Source organism: Microtus ochrogaster, chromosome 21 (genome assembly GCF_000317375.1).
Source record: "Microtus ochrogaster isolate Prairie Vole_2 chromosome 21, MicOch1.0, whole genome shotgun sequence".
NCBI classification, from domain to species: domain Eukaryota; kingdom Metazoa; phylum Chordata; class Mammalia; order Rodentia; family Cricetidae; genus Microtus; species Microtus ochrogaster.
Genome location: NC_022022.1, coordinates 23,528,714 through 23,538,426, shown reverse-complemented (window position 1 = coordinate 23,538,426; position 9,713 = coordinate 23,528,714). Strand labels below are relative to the sequence as shown.

General features: G+C 42.4%; 1 protein-coding gene across 1 annotated transcript in view; it reads left to right on the top strand.

The window, feature by feature from the left end:
* Nucleotides 1-5,219: 5,219 nt before the first annotated feature.
* Alpk1 (alpha kinase 1) overlaps nt 5,220-9,713 on the top strand; it is a 92,444-nt gene continuing 87,950 nt past the window's right edge. Inside the window, exon 1 of the mRNA XM_005357258.3 lies at nt 5,220-5,282. The gene's annotated coding sequence lies outside the window, so the exon portion shown is untranslated. The remainder of the gene's footprint in view (nt 5,283-9,713) is intronic.

The window sequence follows — 9,713 nt, the reverse complement described above, 5'->3', positions numbered from 1 at the left end:
AGGAGGGCACCAGACCCCATTACAGATGGTTGTGAGCCACCATGTGGTTGCTGGGAATTGAACTCAGGACCTCTGGGAGAGCAGCCAGTGCTCTTAACCTCTGAGCCATCTCTCCAGCCCCTAAAATTAAATAAAATTTTGTCAAGGCTAGTCAGTTAATGTCTCATTGTAACAGTCTGCCCATCATCACTGCCAACCCCCATGATATAGGTTCCATATAATTCCTAATTATATCCTTAGCTTCTTGGCAGCATTAGCCAGGTGGTTCTGTTCTTAGAGTCGAGAATATGAGAAAGGGGTTGTGGAATCTCCCTCTGTGGCTAAGGAAAACCGCTGAGGCTAGATGTGTGTTGGGGTGTCCCTGAGTGGAAGCCCAGAGAGGCCATTGTGTGAAGCTGTGAAGAGGAAGCCTGGATTGTGCTGGAGACCCCAAGATGTTGGGGATGCAACAGTTATGAGATATCTGCCAAAGAGAGCTGCAGACCCAGTGTGGAACCAGTCCAAGAGAGAGCGAGAAGTACGCGACAGTCAACAAAGTTGAAAAGCTTTAACATTAGGCACAGCCATGCAGAGTTCGGGGTTTGTCCTGCTGGTTTTGGTCTTGCTTTAGTCCAGTATTTCCTCACTATGCTCCTTTTCCCTGCTTTTGGAATGGTAATGTATGTCCCATGCCATTGCATGTTAGAAGTATGTGGTCTGCTTTTTTATTTTGATTATACAACGGGTTAGTGCTTTTAATCAGTGTTGAGACCATTATAGACTACGGGGACTTTTTAAAAGTTGGACTGGATGCATTTTTGCATTATGATGTGGCTGCAGGCCTCTAGGGAGTGGAATGTAGTGGTGTGAATAAGAATGATCTATGTGGGCTCTTATGTTTGAATGCTTGATCATCAGGGAGTGGCACTATTTCAGAAGGATGGGGAGGGTGGCCTTGTTGGAAGAAGTGTATCACTAGGGGTGGGCTTTGGAGTTTTAGAAGCCCAAGTCAGTCCCAATGTCTCTTTCTGCTGCCTGCTGATCCAAGTAAGAGCTCTCAACTACTTCTCCAGGAATATGTCTGCCATCACCTTTCCTGGCTACCCAGCCTTCAGGCAGGGCTAGTATCAAGTGCACGACCCTGGGTGAGTCTGATGTCACCTTGTTGAAATCCTCAACCAAATCACTTTTGAAGAGGAGCTACATAGAATGTTGCTGGTTTTGTCTGATTTGCGATACATAATTTTGTTTTTTCTTTACTGCCATTTTGGACATTTTCTTTTTAAAAAAAATTATTTATTTATTATGTATACAATATTCTGTCTGTGTGTATACCTACAGGCCAGAAGAGGGCACCAGACATCATTACAGATGGTTGTGAGCCACCATATGGTTGCTGGGAATTGAACTCAGGACCTTTGGAAAAGCAGGCAATGCTCTTAACCTCTGAGCCATCTCTCCAGCCTCTCCCCCTCTCCCATTTTGGACATTTTCTTCGCAAATTCTTTGTAGATCAAGATTTTTCTCCATAAATCCTGGTTTATCGTCTAGTGATTGTGTCAAGCACTGAATTTAATTTTCAGAACAAAGAGTTGGAGGAGAAAGAACAGTCATCTACTTGCTAGTATCATTTTTATATTACCGTGTGTCTATCTCTCCTGTCCATCTCCTTGCTCATTTATAATGCTGGTTCTTTTTTATCACCACTAAGTCATCTACTTCTATTTGCTTATTGTCTCAAGCCTGTTTGTTCCCTCCATTATCAAGGTTACATTGAGCCCAGCCCTCAGTTATGTCTAGAATATCACAATAGCTTTAGAATTCTTTTTTAAAATATTTATTTATTTATTATGTATACAATATTCTGTCTGTGTGTATGCCTGCAGGCCAGAAGAGGGCACCAGACCCCATTACAGATGGTTGTGAGCCACTATGTGGTTGCTGGGAATTGAACTCAGGACCTTTGGAAGAGCAGGCAATGCTCTTAACTCTGAGCCATCTCTCCAGCCCCTAGCTTTAGAATTCTTGTTTCTTGATTCCTACCATATCCCACAATCCAGCCTTCCTACTCCAAGTTTTATTTCTAAAATTTATTTGTTTATGATAATAAACCTGAAGGTTTTCCAAGATTTGCCAGTGTTTTCGAGACAAAGGTGCATACTAATTATGAGGAAGCACAAAGCGCTAATTGTGTATGCCTACTCCTGCCCACATACCCAGCCAGTTCTCAGGCCTACCCTCCACTCACCTGTCACTGTGGGTCCTCGAGGGCAATTGCTTGTGTGCACCGTCAGCACCCCAGCTCCAAGGCAGCACTTGGCACAAACCTGACACTTCTATCATGCTATACAAATGAACGAGTGACATCAGCTTGCCTCAGCATTTTGTATTCAAAATTATAAAACCTAGATGAGCATGGCGGGGTAGCCAGTTTTTCTAAATATATTATAACGTACTTGCTTTATAGTGCCCACCTCAGATATTTACAGAAAATGAGGCTTTTGCTTTTAAATTTCTACGTGAAACTGTTATCTTGGAAAGCTTTCTGGAACCCACACTCTGATTAAAAATAGGATATCACATCTCACCTTTCTATGGCTCTGAGAATTTTGCCAGAAATCCTTATCAGAGATAGATGTGGCCTTTGTCCAAACTCTATAAAGACAAATGACTCAACCACTGGCTTCTTCTCCCCGTCAGCATCTTCTCATAGTTCTATGTGTTCATTGCCTTCTTTTAGGCACTAAAATTTCACTGCTGCTCAAATAATTCCTGACATTTTTTAAAAACTCACCTGTCTCCAAACAGGGGTCTATGAAAAAGTAACAAATACTGAAGTTGATGATCATCTTTTATTATAACTTTACATAACTGCAGAAGATTTCTGTGTGGTTTTCCTAAACCAAGCTCTACATAATCTTCCATTTCTCCCCCTCTTCTTGAGACAAAGTCTCCTTGTGCAGCCCTCATTGGCCTGGGAATCCCTCTGTATCAGGCTATCAGGCTAGCCTTGAACTCACAGATACTCTCCAGTCCGTCCTGAAATTAAAGGTGCGAGCTACCAGGCCCATGCAGATTCTTTTAAAGACCAAACAAAATTATATAGCAAATGATTTGGATCCCCCTAACGTCTCTCTACAAAGACATGAAGTCATTGTGCAGGGAGCCAGACAAGATCGCCATTACAAGATGGCGCCACATCCTATCTTGTTGGTTATAAACAACTCCATATTTGGCTTATGCCTTTGAGAGCTGCATGTCCCCCGCTTTCCGCATGCGTGGTGGATAATGGTCCCTAGGCCTATCCTGAAGTAGTCTGGTGTCAGCTGATGGTGGCAGCCAATCACAGGGCGACCCATGTGCCAATTCCCTATATAAGCAGCTGCCTTAGTGTTCTCGGGCCCCTTTGCTTCATGTTCTCTCTCAACCAAGTGCACTCCAGTAAAGCGTGATCTGAGAAGAATCCTCGTGTGGTGGTTGTTCTTTCTCGCTGGTCGAGGAGTTCGCCGCATCATTGGAAAAGCAATGATTGGAAAATTTTTATTTTATTCTTTTATCTCTCTAAGTTTCTATTTCCATTTCATTTCCTTCATAGATTTTTCTTGTAATAGAAAACTATATACCTTTAAGTTTTTGTCACTCATATACAATGGAAATATCTATATTAAAATTATTTCTCTTCTTTGCTACAAACACTATGGAATAAACATTTTAAGACATATATTTGCAATACTTACAATAACTGTATTTTTGGTTTGTAGATGATTTAAAAGACAAATACAAAGTTACATATTTGATGAATATTAAATAATAGAGTACTATTTAAGAGTGCATTTCTCAATAAGATTTATGGCATTTAAAAATTAGTTAACAGGGGGCTGGAGAGATGGCTCAGCGGTTAAGAGCACTGCCTGCTCTTCCAAAGGTTCTGAGTTCAATTCCCAGCAACCACATGGTGGCTCACAACCATCCGTAATGAGATGTGGTTCCCTCTTCTGGCATGCAGACAGAATACTGACAATACTGTACACATAATAAATAAATAAATCTAAAAAAAATTAGTTAACAGAAACACATTACATATGGTTACAATAAGGCAACATTTCATGAAAGTGAATACATAAAATAGGAAACTCAGTTTAAATAAATAGATAGAAAGTTTTGTTATAGCAATCCTATGTACTTGGCTTGAGCAACTTCTTTTTCTGTTTGTCTGCTTTTTCTTTTTCAAGACAGTGTCTCATTACACAGCCGTGGCTCTCCTGGAACTCATCATATAGACCAGGCTGGCCTTGAACTCATGGAAATCCCCTGAGCTCTGCCTCAGGAGTATTGGGGTTAAAAGTGTGCATCACCATTGCCTGGCTTCTTAAACAACCTCTGAAGTCATATGTGAAGAATTATTGTCTATCATAAGATAGTTTTTAGGCAACCTAACTTTTGGCTGTTTGATTCTACTTTCCTTCTACTTTTGGGTGGAAGAGTTGGAATCTATCCAACCGGCCATAGCGTTTGTTGCCCAGGTATGGATCCATTCACATTCTCATTTTGGGGTTGTGTGCCAAACGCGTTACCCAATCACAGCATGTTGCTATTAATACAATCCACTCTTTATTCACGCTAAACCCTTTCACCAAAGCAGGCCCAGAAAGACTTGGGAAAGTTAAAATATTGCTGACCTTTTAATCTTTTTCAATAAAATATATTTTTGATAAACTTTTTATCATCTTCTCGTGCATTTTTGATATGCTTTTGTCGAAACCTGAGTCACAATTTCGTGACTCATTGGCTTCAATGAAGGACAAACCAGTCGGCAGACAAGTTCCCTCTCGGGTGAAACTGCAGGAAAACTCCTTATTTGGACGAGGGCAGAAGAGAGCGAAAGAAGAGACGGCCAATAAAATATCATGAATGCTGTGTTGACATCATCAAAAGGCAAGCCCTCATAGTCTCATTTCTGTGACCGGTCTCGGAGTTAGAGCGCAGAGAACTAGGTGTCCCAGAGGCACGTGTGTTAGTATGTTTATTTGCACCGGAGAAAGAAGTTGGGGTTTTTCTGGCAGAAGGTGCCAGCTTGAGTACCACAGTTCCTAGCATAGCAGCCGCCAAAGGGGCGTGTCCAGTGATAGAGTTACACAAGCAGGTTCAGAGCCGACAAGGGCTTTCCTCTCACATTCCCACTTCCGGAAACCAAAGCTGTTGAGGAGAAACGCTGTGTTTCCAGGAAGGCTGTGCCGGAATTAACGATTGCCAGAGTCACACTGCGGCTCTTAAAGTGTTTCTTAACTTCTCCTGGGATAAAAGTGAGTACCAGCCTTCTAATGAGAACTTGCAGGAGTTGCGGGTGCAGATGCAGGGTTGGAGGCGGCAGTTTTTCCTCAGAGGTAACCGCGGGAGACCCAGCCGGCTCCTCCTCCTAGTCTCCACCAGGCTTACTAACTCTGGAGCTCTAAGAAACATTTGTACTTCTAGAAGTACCTTAGTAGGGAGGGGGAAGAGAGGGCTACCTGCAATGGTAAGCTTCAGTTGTTGTGAGGAGGGGGGGGGGCGACAATGAACCCGTTTTAAAATAAAAGGATTAATAGCAATGGACTGTCACAGAACTGCTAGTGAACAGCTAACCTTATTTCTCAGTAGACCAATGTTTGATGAAGGCATTAGAGGATTGTTGGGATTGCTCATTTGAAACCCCAAGGAAGCCATTCTAGAAACTGCCACTTGTATGATGGAGTCAATAATTTTGCCAGGACAGGGCTAGATGGAAGTCTGTCTGCACACTTGGATAGAAGTGACAGAAATTCTGGGTGTGGGCAAGATTTTTGTTAAAAGGAAAGCACGAATTAAAAGTTAAACTCCTTTGTGTGTCTGGGTAGAACAGTCCTTTCACTAAGAGTTTTTAACATTGGAAAGTAACCCTGGAAAGTCACAAATGAAAACCTTAGAAGTTGTGAGGATTTATGGCTTGCGTGCTAGCACCAAGGCAGGAGCAAGGGAGAGAATTTTATGTCACAATGTAATGGTGTCTCCTTTCTAACAGTCGCTTCATGGCATTTGTAAAAGCGTTGTGCTTCTAATACTCCTTAAAAAGACAATATTGAATTTTGCCCGGCTGAGACTTCATTGCTAAAAGTATTTTAAGATTTCCAATGTGTAAGTGTTGCTTCTGCCCAAGTCTGCACATGTCTTCATGCGTCTTTCTTTCTCCTCGATGCTACCCTGAGAGCATTGATGACTGTAGCATAGAACCTGTGCGCCCGGGTCACACTTTCCCTGAGGTGTAGTACACACCCTACTGATTATAGACGACACCTGTCAAGCCCCTCACCATTAGAGCGTTTGATGACATTCTTAGTTTAGCGTGCATCGGAAGGGTAACTATCTGTTCCAGAGATGTGGCTCTGTGGGAAAGGGGGCTTGTTGTCCAGCCTAACCTGGGTTCAGTCCCTGGTGCACAGACAGATAAGTTTCTCACATGCTGTCCTCTGGCATCCGTGTAGACTGTGGAAGGCAGTGGCAGCTGAAACACTGCCACACAGTAAGTGTTCCCGACTTGAAATACTTGAACTTGAGCCTGGCAGTGGTGGCACACACCTTTAATCCCAGCAATAGAGACGCAGAGGCAAGCAGATCTTGGTGAGTTCGAGGCCAGCCTGGTCTATCAAGTGAGTTCCAGGACAGGCTCCAAAAGCTGCAGAGAAACCTTGTTTCGAAAAACAACAAACAAACAAACAAACAAAAAACTTGGACTTGATGTATTTTTGAGTTTGGGTTTGTTTCTTGGTTGGTTGGTCTTGGTTTTTTAAGATAGGATTTTTCATAGTAGCCCTTTTTAATCCCAGCACTCAATGCAAAGTAACAGGGTCTCACTATATAGTTCTGGCTGTCCTGGAACTCACTCTGTAGTCCAAGCTGGCCTTGAACTCAGAGATCCCTCTGCCTCTTCCTCCTGAGTGCTGGAGTAAAAGTGTTCATCACTAACTACTGCCCAGCTGAAGTTGGATTGAAAATATATATATATAAATATATATATATATGTATATATATATATATACATATATATATATATATACAGAATAAGACATTTTGGCAAAGATGGCCAGGTAACACAATCCACTTATATTTCTTCTATATAAATTCATAGTGTGAAGGTAATTTTATATTTTTTATTTATATATTTACTGCACCTGCATTTTGGCTATGGCCTACCACATGAGGTCAGGTATGGAGTTGTGCACTTGTGACATTACATCAGAGCTTAGAAACTTTTGGAATGCTGGATCCTTCTGGTTTTCGGATTCTCAAGCTAGAAACCTATGGCTTGCAGTTGGCTTTTCTTGTGGCTGGTTGTTTCCATAGCTGCCCTTCACAGTTGTCACTGAGGTCGACTTAGCCCTAGTTTGTAAACAAGGAGAAAAGGGAGGAATATAAACCCTACCTGCTATGTGTGCCCATAGCATCCTAGCCAGATGCTTCGTCCATATAGGCTGCCATTACCTGGATGCTTTCACCTGTGACTGCTAAAATGCGCCTGTGTTTAACCACCGTATCCGTACCCAGAATGTGCCTTTGGCTCCCCCAGGAAGCCCTGCCTAGGATCTTCGCTAACCCCAGTTCGTCTGTTGGTTGTGGTGCATCCCACTGGTACCTAAGCATTCGATGTCTGTCAAATTGCAAGAAAATCCCATCAGTTCATCACTGTCTTTCTTTGATATAAGCTCATTTTAGAGCTTTAGCGCAGTCCCTTTCTTCCTCTTGTTTTGTTAACATGGCCTATATTTAAAGTTCCAGCAGTGCAGGTTGTCATTTTCCGAGATAACCATGTCCCTGTCCTGAAGTTTCCTCCCGTGACTCACGACCTCCAACGATTATCAAGAGATGAAACCCTGTGGGTGAATACCGATGAACCAGCTTTGATGGTTATTCCTATGAGTCTCAGGTGGCTTTAATAATTCCTTTGTGAAGAGGGGATTTTCTCTGCCCCCTCCCTCCATGGTGGGCAAGAGAGACAAGCTTGAGAATGTAGGGCTATGAGGCTAGGAGCACAGCTTGCCAGGGGCTCTCAGCAGCAACCAGAAAAACCGTTGGCATGCTCACTCCGTGCTATGTGGGTGACGGCCTCTGTCTGCAGATGAGACCGGGCACCTCATACTTCTAGCCTGCTGAGAGCACTTCTCCCAATGTTTCCACTCCATAAAATGAACTCTTATCATGCTATGCCCAAGCAAATGTTCCCAATAGAAACGTCATGAAGGACATGCTATGAACATCATGTCCCCAAGCTCTACCACTGTTCTTTTCCATTGTCTCTATAGGCAACATTTCCTTCATGTGTTCGGCTTTTCTACTCCGGTATGTTTCTCCACCCCATCTCCACTTGCTCCCAGATTCAGATTCTGGAGTTGGCAATCACTAAGGTAGACTGTCGCTCTCGATTTCATTCTTTCATGCCCATTCTCTAAATTCAAAATTCCTCTTGTTCTTTGTCTGTTATTTGTTGCTGTATCTGATAAGACCTCTAGGTTCTAGCCAACTGACAGAAGGATTTGATAAAATTGTTTGTTTGTTTATTTCTTTCTTTATTTATTTATTGAGACAGGGTTTCTCTGTGTAACCGCCCTGGCTGTCCTTGAACTCCCTCTGTAGACCAGGCTGGCCTTAAACTCACAGAGATCCTCCTGCCTCTGCCTCCTGAGTGCTGAGATTAAAAGCATGTGCCACTACTGCCCAGCTTAATGAAATAAATGTGTTAGCATTGCAACAATCACAACCACTGCTGTCACCCTAATACTATTGTTCAACTAATGCTGTGTGTGTGTGTGCATGTGTGTGTGTGTGTGTGGTGTGTATGCATGTGGACACACCATATATGCACCCGTGCAGGACAGAGGTAGAATTTGTATTTCTTAGTCATCTCTCTCCACTGACCAATGGAACGATTCATTCACTGTCCCCAAGCAGAACAAAGTAGCACAAACTCCATTGCGTTGCTCATAATGACATGCCATTCTTAAAACTATGTGCCACTTGAAGTTTCCATTTAGTATTTTTGAGCCACTGTTACCCGTTTAGTTCAAACAATGGATGGGAAGGTTGTTGTGATCATTACAAGCAGAAGGCATCATTCATTGAGACATACTTGCTGCTTGAGTCCTATGGGTCAGACTGTGTTAGGATGCAAAGGATCTGTTCCCGGGGAAAGGTTTTGATAAAGGTTGACTAGTACCAATGATGGTTGGCTGTTCAGTTACCTGTGTGTTTTTAGAAATGATGGCCAAGCAGAGAGAGAGAGAGAGAGAGAGAGAGAGAGAGAGAGAGAGAGAGAGAGAGATAAAGAAAACAGAAGCTGGTACATGCCAGATTCATCCATAATTTAGTTAGGATACAAATGAGAAGAAGCAACAACCAAATGCCAAGCATCATTTCCAAATACACTTATGCATTTTAACTGAGAGACAAAAGTCAGGCTGCCTGGTTACCCTCAATCAGGGAGTATCACATCAAACTTTAAAAGCTTATACCATATAAAACCACATTATGATTATTATAGATATACAGACAAATGAGGATATGAAACATTTCTGATTTTTATTTCTTGACGGAACCATAATTGTTATTTTATTTTTTATGCCAAACTTTCTGTGATAACACTTTTTTTTTTTTTTGGTTTTTCGAGACAGGGTTTCTCTGTGGCTTTGGAGCCTGTCCTGGAACTAGCTCTGTAGACCAGGCTGGTC